Consider the following 15,810-nt stretch of genomic DNA (forward strand, 5'->3'; position numbering starts at 1 on the left):
ATTTTTTTCAATCCCAGCCTCCTGTCCCCACAAGAGGTATTTCGCCAGGTCGTCAATGTGAAATAAGAATTTGTTCTTAACTGACTTGCCTTAACTGAAATAAATAAAGGTTAAATAAAAAAATAAATAATAATAAACACAAGGTATGACCACAGAGTTACAACCTTATACCTTTACCTAACCCTAATGCCTAGTACTTACCCGAACACAACTGACAAAACTACAGCCACGAGAAGTAGAACAAATGACAAACTCCTAGTCCTAACACTTAGTCCTAACACCTAATCCTAACACCTAGTCATAACCTGAACACCTAGTCCTAACACCTAATCCTGACCCTAACACCTAGTCCTATAACCTAGTCCTAACATCTAGCCCTAACACCTAGCCATAACACCTAGTCCTAACCCTAACACCTAGTCCAAACACCTAGTCCTAACCTTAACACCTAGTCCTAACACCTAGTCCTAACACCTAGTCCTAACCCTAACACCTAGTCCTAACCTTAACACCTAGTCCTAACACCTAGTCCTAACCCTAACACCTAGTCCTAACCTTAACACCTAGTCCTAACACCTAGTCCTAACATTAACACCAAGTCCTAACACCTACTCCTAACACAAAGTCCTACCATTAACGCCTAGTCCTAATCCTAACACCTAGCCCTGACCTTAACACCTAGTAAATAACACCTAGTCCTAGCCCTAAAACCTAGTCCTAACCCTAATACCTAGACCTAACACCTAGTCCTAGCCCTAAAACCTAGTCCTAACACCTAGTCCTAACCTTAACACCTAGTCCTAACACCTAGTCCTAACCCTAACACCTAGTCCTAACCATAACACCTAGTCCTAACACCTAGCCTTAACACCTCATCCGAAAACCTAGTCCTGACCCTAACACCTAGTCCTAACCCCAACACCTAGTCCTAACACTTAGTCCTAACCATAACACCTAGTTCTAACACCTAGCCCTAACACCTAGTCCTAAAACATAGTCTTGACCCTAATATCTATTCCTAACACCTACCCCTAACACCTAGTCCTAACCCTAACACCTAGTACTAACCCTAACACCTAGACCTAACACCTAGTCATAACCCGAACACCTAGTCCTAACACCTAATCCTGACCCTAACACCTAGTCCTATAACCTAGTCCTAACATCTAGCCCTAACACCTAGCCATAACACCTAGTCCTAACACCTAGTCCTAACCATAAAACCTAGTCCTAATACCTAGCCCTAACAACTAGTCCTAACACCTAGGCCTGACCCTGACACCTAGCCCTAACCCCTAGTCATAACACCTAGTCCTGACCTTAACACCTAGCCCTAACACCTAGTCCTGACCCTAACACCTAGTCCTAACACTTAGTCCTGACCCTAACACCTAGTCCTAACCCTAACACCTAATCCTAACACCTAGTCCTGACCTTAACACCTAGTCCTAACACCTAGCCCTAACACCTAGCCCAAAAACCTAGTCCTAACACCTAGTCCTAACACTTAGTCCTAACACCTAGTCGTAACCCGAACACCTAGTCCTAACACCTAATCCTGACCCTAACACCTAGCCATAACACCTAGTCCTAACCATAACACCTAGCCCTACCACAGAGTCCTAACCCTAACACCTAATCCTAACACCTAGTGATAACCATAACACCTAGTCCTAACATCTAGTCCTAACACCTAGTCCTAACATCTAGCCCTAACACCAAGTCCTAACACCTAGTCCAATCCCTAACACCTACTTCTAACCCTAACAACTAGTCCTAACACCTAGTCCTAGCCCTAAAACCTAGTCCTAACCCTAACACGTAGACCTAACACCTAGTCCCAACCTTAACACCTAGTACAAATCCTAACACCTAGTCCTAGCACCCAGTTATAACACCTAGTCCTGACCTTAAAACCTAGTAAATAACACCTAGTCCTAGCCCTAAAACCTAGTCCTAACCCTAACACCTAGACCTAACACCTAGTCCTAGCCCTAAAACCTAGTCCTAACACCTAGTCCTAACCTTAACACCTAGTCCAAACACCTAGTCTAAACCCTAACACCTAGTCCTAACCCTAACACCTAGTCCTAACTCCTAGTCCTAACCATAACACCTAGTCCTAACCATAACACCTAATCCTAATACCTAGTCCTAACCCTAACACCTAGTTCTAACACCTAGTCCTAACCCTAACACCTAGTTCTAACACCTAGTCCCAACCTTAACACCTAGCCCTAACACCTAGTCCTAACCCTAACACCGAAACCCCAACACCTAGTCCTAACCATAACACCTCGTCCTAAAACCTAGTCCTGACCCTAACACCTAGTCCTAACACTTAGTCCTAACCATAACACCTAGTTCTAACACCTAGCCCTAACACCTAATCCTGACCCTGACACCTAGCCCTAAGACCTCATCCTAAAACCTAGTCCTAGCCCTAACACCTGGTCCTAAAACCTAGTCCTGACCCGAACAACTAATCCTAACACTTAGTCCTGACCCTGACACCTAGCCCTAAGACTTAGCCCTAACACCTAGTCCCAACACCTAGAACTGAACCTGACACCTAGCCCTAAGACCTAGTCCTAAAACTAAGTCCTGATCCTAACACCTAGTCCTAACACCTAGTCCTAAAACCAAGTCCTGACCCTAACACCTAGTCCTAACACTTAGTCCTGACCCTAACACCTAGTTCTAACACCTGGTCCTAACACCTGGTCCTAACCCTATCACCTAATCCTAACACCTCCACCTAACACCTAGCCCTAACACCTAGTCCTAACACCTGGTCCTAACCCTATCACCTAATCCGAACACCTTGTCCTAACACCTAGCCCTAACACCTAGTCCTAACACCTAGTCCTGACCCTAACACCTAGTCCTAACACCTAGTCCTAACCCTAACACCTAGTCCTAACACCTAGTCTTAACCCCTAGTCCTGACCCTAACACCTAGACCTAACACCAAGTCCTAACCCTAACACCTAGTCCAAACACCTAGTCCTGACCTTAACTCCTAGTCCTAACACCTAGTCCTAACCCTAAAACCTAGTCCTAATACCTAGCCCTAACACCTAGTCCTCATACCTAGCCCTAACACCTAGTCCTAACACCTAGTCCTAACCCTAACACCTAGTCCTAACACATAGTCCTGACCCTAAAACCTAGTCCTAACACCTAGCCCTAACACCTAGTCCTAACACGTAGTCCTAACACCTAGTCCTGACCATGACATCTAGTCCTAAAATCTAGTCCTAAAACCTAGTCCTAACCCTAACACCTAGTCATAACACCTAGTCCTGACCTTAGCACCTAGTCCTAACATCTAGTCCTAACCATAACACCTAGTGCTAACACCTAGTCCTGACCCTAACACCTAGTCCTAATACCTACTACTTAACCCTAACACCTAGTCCTAACACCTAGTCCTGACTCTAAAACCTAGTCCTAACACCTAGTCTTAATACCTAGACCTAACACCTAGTCCTAACCCTAACACCTAGTCCTAACACCTAGCCCTAACACCTAGTCCTAACATGTAGTCATAACACCTAGTCCTGACCATGACACCTAGTCCTAAAACCTAGTCCTAACCCTAACACCTAGTCATAACACCTAGTTCTGACCTTAGCACCTAGTCCTAACATCTAGTCCTAACCATAACACCTAGTCCTGACCCTAACACCTAGTCCTAATACCTACTCTTAACCCTAACACCTAGTCCTAACACCTAGCCCTGACTCTAAAACCTAGTCCTAACACCTAGCCCTAACACCTAGTCTTAATACCTAGACCTAACATCTAGTCCTAACCATAACACCTAGCCCTAACACCTAGTCCTAATACCTAGCCCTAACACCTAGTCCTAACACCTAGTCCTAACCCTAACACCTAGTCCTAACACTTAGTCCTGACCCTAAAACCTAGTCCGAACACCTAACCCTAACACCTACTCCTAACCCTAACACCTAGTCATAACACCTAGTCCTGACCTTAGCCCCTAGTCCTAAAATCTAGTCCCAACCATAACACCTAGTCCTGACCCTAACACCTAGTCCTAACACCTAGTCATAACCCTAAAACCTAGTCCTAACACCTAGCCCTAACACCTAGTCCTAATACCTAGCCCTAACACTTAGTCCTAACCTGAACACCTAGTCCTTACCATAACACCTAACACCAAGTCCTAACACCTAGTCCTAACACTAACACCTAGTCCTAACACTTAGTCCTGACCCTAACACCTAGTCCTAACCCTAACACTTAGTCCTAACACTAACACCTAGTCCTAATACCTAGTCCTAACCCTAACACCCAGTCCTAGCCCTAACACCTAGTCCTGACCTTGACACCAAGTCCTAACATCTAGTCCTAACACCTAGTCCTGACCCTGACACCTAGTCATAACACCTAGTCCTAACCCTAACACTTAGTCCTAACACTAACACCTAGTCCTAATACCTAGTCCTAACCATAACACCTAGTCCTAACACCTAGTCCTAACACCTAGTCCTAACCCTAACACCTAGTCCTAACCCTAACACCTAGTCCTAACCCTAACACCTAGTCCTAACACTAACACCTAGTCCTAACACTAACACCTAGTCCTAACCCAAACACCTAGTCCTAACCCTAACACCTAGTCCTACCCCTAACACCTAGTCCTAACCTTAACACCTCGTCCTAGTCCTAACACTTAGTCCTGACACCTAGTCCTAACACCTAGTCCTAACCCTAACACCTAGCTATTGCACTGGTCTTGCTTTTGCCATACCTCCAAAATCACATTTTTGTCATGCCTCCTCTGGAGGTCTGGAGAATTTTGTATTAGCTGAAACGGTTTGAATGGGCCTTTGGATTACAGCGGCTACATTTTGATTGGATGTTACAGTTCAAGAACAGCGCCCCCCCCCCACATGCCCAGGGTTGAAGGAGCGCTGTGTGTCACTACCCGGCCGGGTAGAGTATGCTAGTTTCAAGTGTATTCAGGACAAAAAAAATAATATTTCTTGCATTTTATGCAGTATTACGTTAGGGCCTTATTGCAAAGAGGATGCATGTATTAGAATATGTTTTATTCTGTACAGGCTTTTTTCTTTACAATCTGTAATTTATGTTAGTATTGTGGAGAAACGACAATGTTGTTGATCCATTCTCAGTTTTCTCCTATCACAGACATTATTCAACTCTGTAACTGTTTTAAAGTCACCATTGGCATCATGGTGAAATCCCTGAGCGGTTTCCTTCCTCTCCGTCAACTGAGTTAGGAAGGACACCTGTATCTTTATAGTGACTGGCTGTATTGATGCACCATTCAAAGTGTAACATTAATAACTTCACCATGCTGAAAGGGATATTCAATGTCTGCTTATTCAAAGGTGCCCATCTTTGGGAGGCATTGGAAAACCTCCCTGGTCTTTGTGGTTGAAACTGCTTGAAATTCACTACTCAACTCAATTATATGTGTGGGGTACAGAGATGTCCTTCAAAACCCATGATAAACACTATTATTGCAAACTATTATGTGACTTGTTAATCAAATATTTACTATTAATCTTATTTAGGCTTGCCATAACAAAGGGGTTGAATACTTATTGACTCAAGACATTTCAGCTTTTCATTTTTAATTAATTGAGATTATGTTCTCCAAATGAATATTCCTTTGACATTATGGGCTATTGTGATGTCATTATGGGGTATTGTGATGTCATTATGGAGTATTGTGATGTAATTATGGAGTATTGTGATGTCATTATGGGATATTGTGATGTCATTATGAGGTATTGTAATGTCATTATGGAGTATTGTGATGTCATTATGGAGTATTGTGATGTCTTTATGGAGTATTGTGATGTCATTATGGAGTATTGTGATGTCATTATGGAGTATTGTGATGTCATTATGAGGTATTGTAATGTCATTATGGAGTATTGTGATGTCATTATGGGGTATTGTAATGTCATTATGGAGTATTGTGATGTCTTTATGGGGTATTGTGATGTCATTATGGAGTATTGTGATGTCATTATGGAGTATTGTGATGTCATTATGGAGTATTGTGATGTCATTATGGAGTATTGTGATGTCATTATGGAGTATTGTGTGTAGCTCCGTGACACAAAATCTCAAAAGAATTCATTTTAAATTCAGACTGTAAGACAACAAAATATGGAAAAAGTAAAGAGGTGTCAATATTTCTATAAGAGACGCAGATCATTTTAGTTCAATAATGTGCTGTTTTAACCCTGTTTGTACCGCACACATTTTGTTTTATTTTAGCTTTATAATTGTGAGAGAAATTGAACTAGCTAGCTAGTTATACGTAGGTAACTTTCCAAGTTAGCTGACTATTTTCAAAAAACTAACCTCATTGTGGCTAGTTACTTCTTCACCCTCATGCTAGCCTTTACAGCCAAATATCCCTACAGAAACATCAACATTTTAAATATTGATACTGCCAGCATTCTCCCATTTTGCTGCAGCTTCTGCTCATCTTGAAATAAAATAAAAATGCTGCGAAAACCAGTGTCGGTGGGTAAATAGTGTCCTAAAACGAGCGTCTCAGTGGGTAAATAGTGTCCTAAAACCAGCGTCTCAGTGGGTAAATAGTGTCCTAAAACCAGCATCTCAGTGGGTAAATAGTGTCCTAAAACCAGCATCTCAGTGGGTAAATAGTGTCCTAAAACCAGCTTCTCAGTGGGTAAATAGTGTCCTAAAACCAGCATCTCAGTGGGTAAATAGTGTCCTAAAACCAGCGTCTCAGTGGGTAAATAGTGACCTAAAACCAGCATCTCAGTGGGTAAATAGTGTCCTAAAACCAGCATCTCAGTGGGTAAATAGTGTCCTAAAACCAGCGTCTCAGTGGGTAAATAGTGTCCTAAAACCAGCATCTCAGTGGGTAAATAGTGTCCTAAAACCAGCATCTCAGTGGGTAAATACTGTCCTAAAACCAGCGTCTCAGTGGGTAAATAGTGTCCTAAAACCAGCATCTCAGTGGGTAAATAGTGTCCTAAAACCAGCGTGTCAGTGGGTAAATAGTGTCCTAAAACCAGCGTCTCAGTGGGTAAATAGTGTCCTAAAACCAGCATCTCAGTGGGTAAATAGTGTCCTAAAACCAGCATCTCAGTGGGTAAATAGTGTCCTAAAACCAGCGTCTCAGTGGGTAAATAGTGTCCTAAAACCAGCATCTCAGTGGGTAAATAGTGTCCTAAAACCAGCATCTCAGTGGGTAAATAGTGTCCTAAAACCAGCGTCTCAGTGGGTAAATAGTGTCCTAAAACCAGCATCTCAGTGGGTAAATAGTGTCCTAAAACCAGCGTGTCAGTGGGTAAATAGTGTCCTAAAACCAGCATATCAGTGGGTAAATAGTGTCCTAAAACCAGCGTGTCAGTGGGTAAATTCAGCAGTGGTTGTTTAGCTGAATGTTTATTAGTCCTCACGGACACTATAAATACTACAGTACATGTCCTGAATCTATTTGAAAGTACAATAATTACAGTACATGTCCTGAATCTATTTTACAGGACAGGACAATAATTACAGTACATGTCCTGAATCTATTTTACAGGACAGGACAATAATTACAGTACATGTCCTGAATCTATTTTACAGTACAATAATTACAGTACATGTCCTGAATCTATTTTACAGTACAATAATTACAGTACATGTCCTGAATCTATTTTTCAGTACAATAATTACAGTACATGTCCTGAATCTATTTTTCAGTACAATAATTACAGTACATGTCCTGAATCTATTTTACAGTACAATAATTACAGTACATGTCCTGAATCTATTTTACAGTACAATAATTACAGTACATGTCCTGAATCTATTTTACAGGACAATAATTACAGTACATGTCCTGAATCTATTTTACAGGACAATAATTACAGTACATGTCCTGAATCTATTTTACAGGACAGGACAATAATTACAGTACATGCCCTGAATCTACTTTACAAGACAATAATTACAGTACATGTTCTGAATCTATTTTACAGTACAATAATTACAGTGCATGTCCTGAATCTATTTTACAGGACAATAATTACAGTACATGTCCTGAATCTATTTTACATGACAATAATTACAGTACATGTCCTGAATCTATTTTACAGTACAATAATTACAGTACATGTCCTGAATCTATTTTACAGGACAGGACAATAATTACAGTACATGTCCTGAATCTATTTTACAGGACAATAATTACAGTACATGTCCTGAATCTATTTTACAGTACAATAATTACAGTACATGTCCTGAATCTATTTTACAGGACAATAATTACAGTACATGTCCTGAATCTATTTTACAGTACAATAATTACAGTACATGTCCTGAATCTATTTTACAGGACAATAATTACAGTACATGTCCTGAATCTATTTTACAGGACAATAATTACAGTACATGTCCTGAATCTATTTTACAGTACAATAATTACAGTACATGTCCTGAATCTATTTTACAGTACAATAATTACAGTACATGTCCTGAATCTATTTTACAGTACAATAATTACAGTACATGTCCTGAATCTATTTTACAGTACAATAATTACAGTACATGTCCTGAATCTATTTTACAGGACTGGACAATAATTACAGTACATGTCCTGAATCTATTTTTACAGTACAATCATCACAGTACATGTCCTGAATCTATTTTACAATACAATAATTACAGTACATGTCCTGAATCTATTTTACAGTACAATAATTACAGTACATGTCCTGAATCTATTTTACAGGTAAGGACAATAATTACAGTACATGTCCTGAATCTATTTTACAGTACAATAATTACAGTACATGTCCTGAATCTATTTTAAAGGACAGGACAATAATTACAGTACATGCCTTGAATCTATTTTACAGTACACTAATTACAGTACATGTCCTGAATCTATTTTACCGTACAGGACAATAATTACAGTACATGTCCTGAATCTATTTTACAGTACAATAATTACAGTACATGTCCTGAATCTATTTTACAGGACAGGACAATAATTACAGTACATGTCCTGAATCTATTTTACAGGACAGGACATTAATTACAGTACATGTCCAGAATCTATTTTACAGTACAATAATTACAGTACATGTCCTGAATCTATGTTACAGTACAATAATGACAGTACATGTCCTGAATCTATTTTACAGTACAATAATTACAGTACATGTCCTGAATCTATTTTACAGGACAGGACAATAATTACAGTACATGTCCTGAATCTATTTTACAGTACAATCATTACAGTACATGTCCTGAATCTATTTTACAATACAATAATTACAGTACATGTCCTGAATCTATTTTACAGTACAATAATTACAGTACATGTCCTGAATATATTTTAAAGGTAAGGACAATAATTACAGTACATGTCCTGAATCTATTTTACAGTACAATAATTACAGTACATGTCCTGAATCTATTTTACAGGACAGGACAATAATTACAGTACATGTCCTGAATCTATTTTACAGTACAATAATTACAGTACATGTCCTGAATCTATTTTACAGGACAGGACAATAATTACAGTACATGTCCTGAATCTATTTTACAGGACAGGACAATAATTACAGTACATGTCCTGAATCTATTTTACAGGACAGGACATTAATTACAGTACATGTCCAGAATCTATTTTACAGTACAATAATTACAGTACATGTCCTGAATCTATGTTACAGTACAATAATGACAGTACATGTCCTGAATCTATTTTACAGTACAATAATTACAGTACATGTCCTGAATCTATTTTACAGGACAGGACAATAATTACAGTACATGTCCTGAATCTATTTTACAGTACAATCATTACAGTACATGTCCTGAATCTATTTTACAATACAATAATTACAGTACATGTCCTAAATCTATTTTACAGTACAATAATTACAGTACATGTCCTGAATATATTTTAAAGGTAAGGACAATAATTACAGTACATGTCCTGAATCTATTTTACAGTACAATAATTACAGTACATGTCCTGAATCTATTTTACAGGACAGGACAATAATTACAGTACATGTCCTGAATCTATTTTACAGTACAATAATTACAGTACATGTCCTGAATCTATTTTACAGGACAGGACAATAATTACAGTACATGTCCTGAATATATTTTACAGTATTATAATTACAGTACAGTACTATTTTACAGTACAATAATTACAGTACATGTCCTGAATCTATTTTACAGTACAATAATTACAGTACATGTCCTGAATCTATTTTACAGTACAATCATTACAGTACATGTCCTGAATCTATTTTACAATACAATAATTACAGTACATGTCCTGAATATATTTTACAGTATTATTTTACAGTACAATAATTACAGTACATGTCCTGAATCTATTTTACAGTACAATCATTACAGTACATGTCCTGAATCTATTTTACAATACAATAATTACAGTACATGTCCTGAATCTATTTTACAGTACAATAATTACAGTACATGTCCTGAATATATTTTACAGGTAAGGACAATAATTACAGTACATGTCCTGAATCTATTTTACAGTACAATAATTACAGTACATGTCCTGAATCTATTTTACAGGACAGGACAATAATTACAGTACATGTCCTGAATCTATTTTACAGTACAGAAATTACAGTACATGTCCTGAATCTATTTTACAGGACAGGACAATAATTACAGTACATGTCCTGAATCTATTTTACAGTACAATAATTACAGTACATGTCCTGAATCTATTTTACAGTACAATAATTACAGTACATGTCCTGAATCTATTTTACAGTACAATAATTACAGTACATGTCCTGAATCTATTTTACAGTACAATAATTACAGTACATGTCCTGAATCTATTTTACAGGACAATAATTACAGTACATGTCCTGAATCTATTTTACAGGACAATAATTACAGTACATGTCCTGAATCTATTTTACAGGACAATAATTACAGTACATGTCCTGAATCTATTTTACAGGACAATAATTACAGTACATGTCCTGAATCTATTTTACAGGACAGGACAATAATTACAGTACATGTCCTGAATCTATTTTACAGTACAATAATTACAGTACATGTCCTGAATCTACTTTACAGGACAATAATTACAGTACATGTCCTGAATCTATTTTACAGTACAATAATTACAGTACATGTCCTGAATCTATTTTACAGTACAATAATTACAGTACATGTCCTGAATCTATTTTACAGGACAATAATTACAGTACATGTCCTGAATCTATTTTACAGGACAATAATTACAGTACATGTCCTGAATCTATTTTACAGTACAATAATTACAGTACATGTCCTGAATCTATTTTACAGGACAGGACAATAATTACAGTACATGTCCTGAATCTATTTTACAGGACAGGACATTAATTACAGTACATGTCCTGAATCTATTTTACAGTACAATAATTACAGTACATGTCCTGAATCTATTTTACAGTACAATAATTGCAGTACATGTCCTGAATCTATGTTACAGTACAATAATGACAGTACATGTCCTGAATCTATTTTACAGTACAATAATTACAGTACATGTCCTGAATCTATTTTACAGGACAGGACAATAATTACAGTACATGTCCTGAATCTATTTTACAGTACAATCATTACAGTACATGTCCTGAATCTATTTTACAATACAATAATTACAGTACATGTCCTGAATCTATTTTACAGTACAATAATTACAGTACATGTCCTGAATATATTTTAAAGGTAAGGGCAATAATTACAGTACATGTCCTGAATCTATTTTACAGTACAATAATTACAGTACATGTCCTGAATCTATTTTACAGGACAGGACAATAATTACAGTACATGTCCTGAATCTATTTTACAGTACAATAATTACAGTACATGTCCTGAATCAATTTTACAGGACAGGACAATAATTACAGTACATGTCCTGAATCTATTTTACAGTACAATAATTACAGTACATGTCCTGAATCAATTTTACAGGACAGGACAATAATTACAGTACATGTCCTGAATCTATTTTACAGTACAATAATTACAGTACATGTCCTGAATCTATTTTACAGTACAATAATTACAGTACATGTCCTGAATCTATTTTACAGTACAATCATTACAGTACATGTCCTGAATATATTTTACAGGCAAGGACAATAATTACAGTACATGTCCTGAATCTATTTTACAGTACAATAATTACAGTACATGTCCTGAATCTATTTTACAGGACAGGACAATAATTACAGTACATGTCCTGAATCTATTTTACAGTACAGAAATTACAGTACATGTCCTGAATCTATTTTACAGGACAGGACAATAATTACAGTACATGTCCTGAATCTATTTTACAGTACAATAATTACAGTACATGTCCTGAATCTATTTTACAGGACAATAATTACAGTACATGTCCTGAATCTATTTTACAGGACAATAATTACAGTACATGTCCTGAATCTATTTTACAGGACAATAATTACAGTACATGTCCTGAATCTATTTTACAGGACAATAATTACAGTACATGTCCTGAATCTATTTTACAGGACAATAATTACAGTACATGTCCTGAATCTATTTTACAGTACAATAATTACAGTACATGTCCTGATTCTATTTTACAGGACAGGACAATATTTACAGTACATGTCCTGAATCTATTTTACAGTACAATAATTACAGTACATGTCCTGAATCTATTTTACAGGACAATAATTACAGTACATGTCCTGAATCTATTTTACAGGACAATAATTACAGTACATGTCCTGAATCTATTTTACAGTACAATAATTACAGTACATGTCCTGAATCTATTTTACAGTACAATAATTACAGTACATGTCCTGAATCTATTTTACAGTACAATAATTACAGTACATGTCCTGAATATATTTTACAGTACAATAATTACAGTACATGTCCTGAATCTATTTTACAGGACAGGACAATAATTACAGTACATGTCCTGAATCTATTTTACAGGACAATAATTACAGTACATGTCCTGAATCTATTTTACAGTACAATAATTACAGTACATGTCCTGAATCTATTTTACAGTACAATAATTACAGTACATGTCCTGAATCTATTTTACAGTACAATAATTACAGTACATGTCCTGAATATATTTTACAGTACAATAATTACAGTACATGTCCTGAATCTATTTTACAGGACAGGACAATAATTACAGTACATGTCCTGAATCTATTTTACAGTACAATAAATACAGTACATGTCCTGAATCTATTTTACAGGACCATAATTACATTACATGTCCTGAATCTATTTTAAAGGACCATAATTACAGTACATGTCCTGAATCTATTTTACAGTACAATAATTACAGTACATGTCCTGAATCTATTTTACAGTACAATAATTACAGTACATGTTCTGAATCTATTTTACAGTACAATAATTACAGTACATGTCCTGAATCTATTTTACAGTACAATAATTACAGTACATGTCCTGAATCTATTTTACAGTACAATAATTACAATACATGTCCTGAATCTATTTTACAGGACAGGACAATAATTACAGTACATGTCCTGAATCTATTTTACAGTACAATAATGACAGTACATGTCCTGAATCTATTTTACAGGACAGGACAATAATTACAGTACATGTCCTGAATCTATTTTACAGTACAATAATTACAGTACATGTCCTGAATCTATTTTACAGTACAATAATTACAGTACATGTCCTGAATCTATTTTACAGTACAATAATTATAGTACATGTCCTGAATCTATTTTACAGTACAATAATTACAGTACATGTCCTGAATCTATTTTACAGTACAATAATTACAGTACATGTCCTGAATCTATTTTACAGTACAATAATTACAGTACATGTCCTGAATCTATTTTACAGGACAATAATTACAGTACATGTCCTGAATCTATTTTACAGGACAATAATTACAGTACATGTACTGAATCTATTTTACAGGACAGGACAATAATTACAGTACATGTCCTGAATCTATTTTACAGTACAATAATTACAGTACATGTCCTGAATCTACTTTACAGGACAATAATTACAGTACATGTCCTGAATCTATTTTACAGTACAATAATTACAGTACATGTCCTGAATCTATTTTACAGGACAGGACAATAATTACAGTACATGTCCTGAATCTATTTTACAGTACAATAATTACAGTACATGTCCTGAATCTATTTTACAGTACAATAATTACAGTACATGTCCTGAATCTATTTTACAGGACAGGACAATAATTACAGTACATGTCCTGAATCTATTTTACAGTACAATAATTACAGTACATGTCCTGAATCTATTTTACAGGACAATAATTACAGTACATGTCCTGAATCTATTTTACAGGACAGGACAATAATTACAGTACATGTCCTGAATCTATTTTACAGTACAATAATTACAGTACATGTCCTGAATCTATTTTACAATACAATAATTACAGTACATGTCCTGAATCTATTTTACAGTACAATAAGTACAGTACATGTCCTGAATCTATTTTACAGGACAGGACAATAATTACAGTACATGTCCTGAATCTATTTTACAGTACAATAATTACAGTACATGTCCTGAATCTATTTTACAGTACAATCATTACAGTACATGTCCTGAATCTATTTTACAATACAATAATTACAGTACATGTCCTGAATCTATTTTACAGTACAATAATTACAGTACATGTCCTGAATCTATTTTACAGTACAATAATTACAGTACATGTCCTGAATATATTTTACAGTACAATAATTACAGTACATGTCCTGAATCTATTTTACAGGACAGGACAATAATTACAGTACATGTCCAGAATCTATTTTACAGTACAATAATTACAGTACATGTCCTGAATCTATTTTACAGGACAGGACAATAATTACAGTACATGTCCTGAATCTATTTTACAGGACAGGACATTAATTACAGTACATGTCCAGAATCTATTTTACAGTACAATAATTACAGTACATGTCCTGAATCTATGTTACAGTACAATAATGACAGTACATGTCCTGAATCTATTTTACAGTACAATAATTACAGTACATGTCCTGAATCTATTTTACAGGACAGGACAATAATTACAGTACATGTCCTGAATCTATTTTACAGTACAATCATTACAGTACAAGTCCTGAATCTATTTTACAATACAATAATTACAGTACATGTCCTGAATCTATTTTACAGTACAATAATTACAGTACATGTCCTGAATATATTTTAAAGGTACTGACCCTAACACCTAGTCCTAATACCTACTCTTAACCCTAACACCTAGTCATAACACCTAGTCCTGACTCTAAAACCTAGTCCTAACACCTAGCCCTAACACCTAGTCTTAATACCTAGACCTAACACCTAGTCCTAACCCTAACACCTAGTCCTAACATCTAGTCCTAACCATAAAACCTAGTCCTAACACCTAGCCCTAACACCTAGTCCTAACATGTAGTCATAACACCTAGTCCTGACCATGACACCTAGTCCTAAAACCTAGTCCTAACCCTAACACCTAGTCACAACACCTAGTTCTGACCTTAGCACCTAGTCCTAACATCTAGTCCTAACCATAACACCTAGTCCTGACCCTAACACCTAGTCCTAATACCTACTCTTAACCCTAACACCTAGTCCTAACACCTAGCCCTGACTCTAAAACCTAGTCCTAACACCTAGCCCTAACACCTAGTCTTAATACCTAGACCTAACATCTAGTCCTAACCATAACACCTA

At 36.5% G+C, this 15,810-nt stretch overlaps 1 protein-coding gene across 1 annotated transcript in view; it reads right to left on the reverse strand.

Annotated features, from left to right (window-relative positions):
• Positions 1–15,810, reverse strand: part of LOC139421839 (phospholipid phosphatase-related protein type 1) — a 173,907-nt gene that overhangs the window by 61,135 nt on the left and 96,962 nt on the right. The window lies entirely within an intron of this gene.

The sequence above is a fragment of the Oncorhynchus clarkii genome, chromosome 12, assembly GCF_045791955.1.
Source record: "Oncorhynchus clarkii lewisi isolate Uvic-CL-2024 chromosome 12, UVic_Ocla_1.0, whole genome shotgun sequence".
Classification (NCBI taxonomy): domain Eukaryota; kingdom Metazoa; phylum Chordata; class Actinopteri; order Salmoniformes; family Salmonidae; genus Oncorhynchus; species Oncorhynchus clarkii.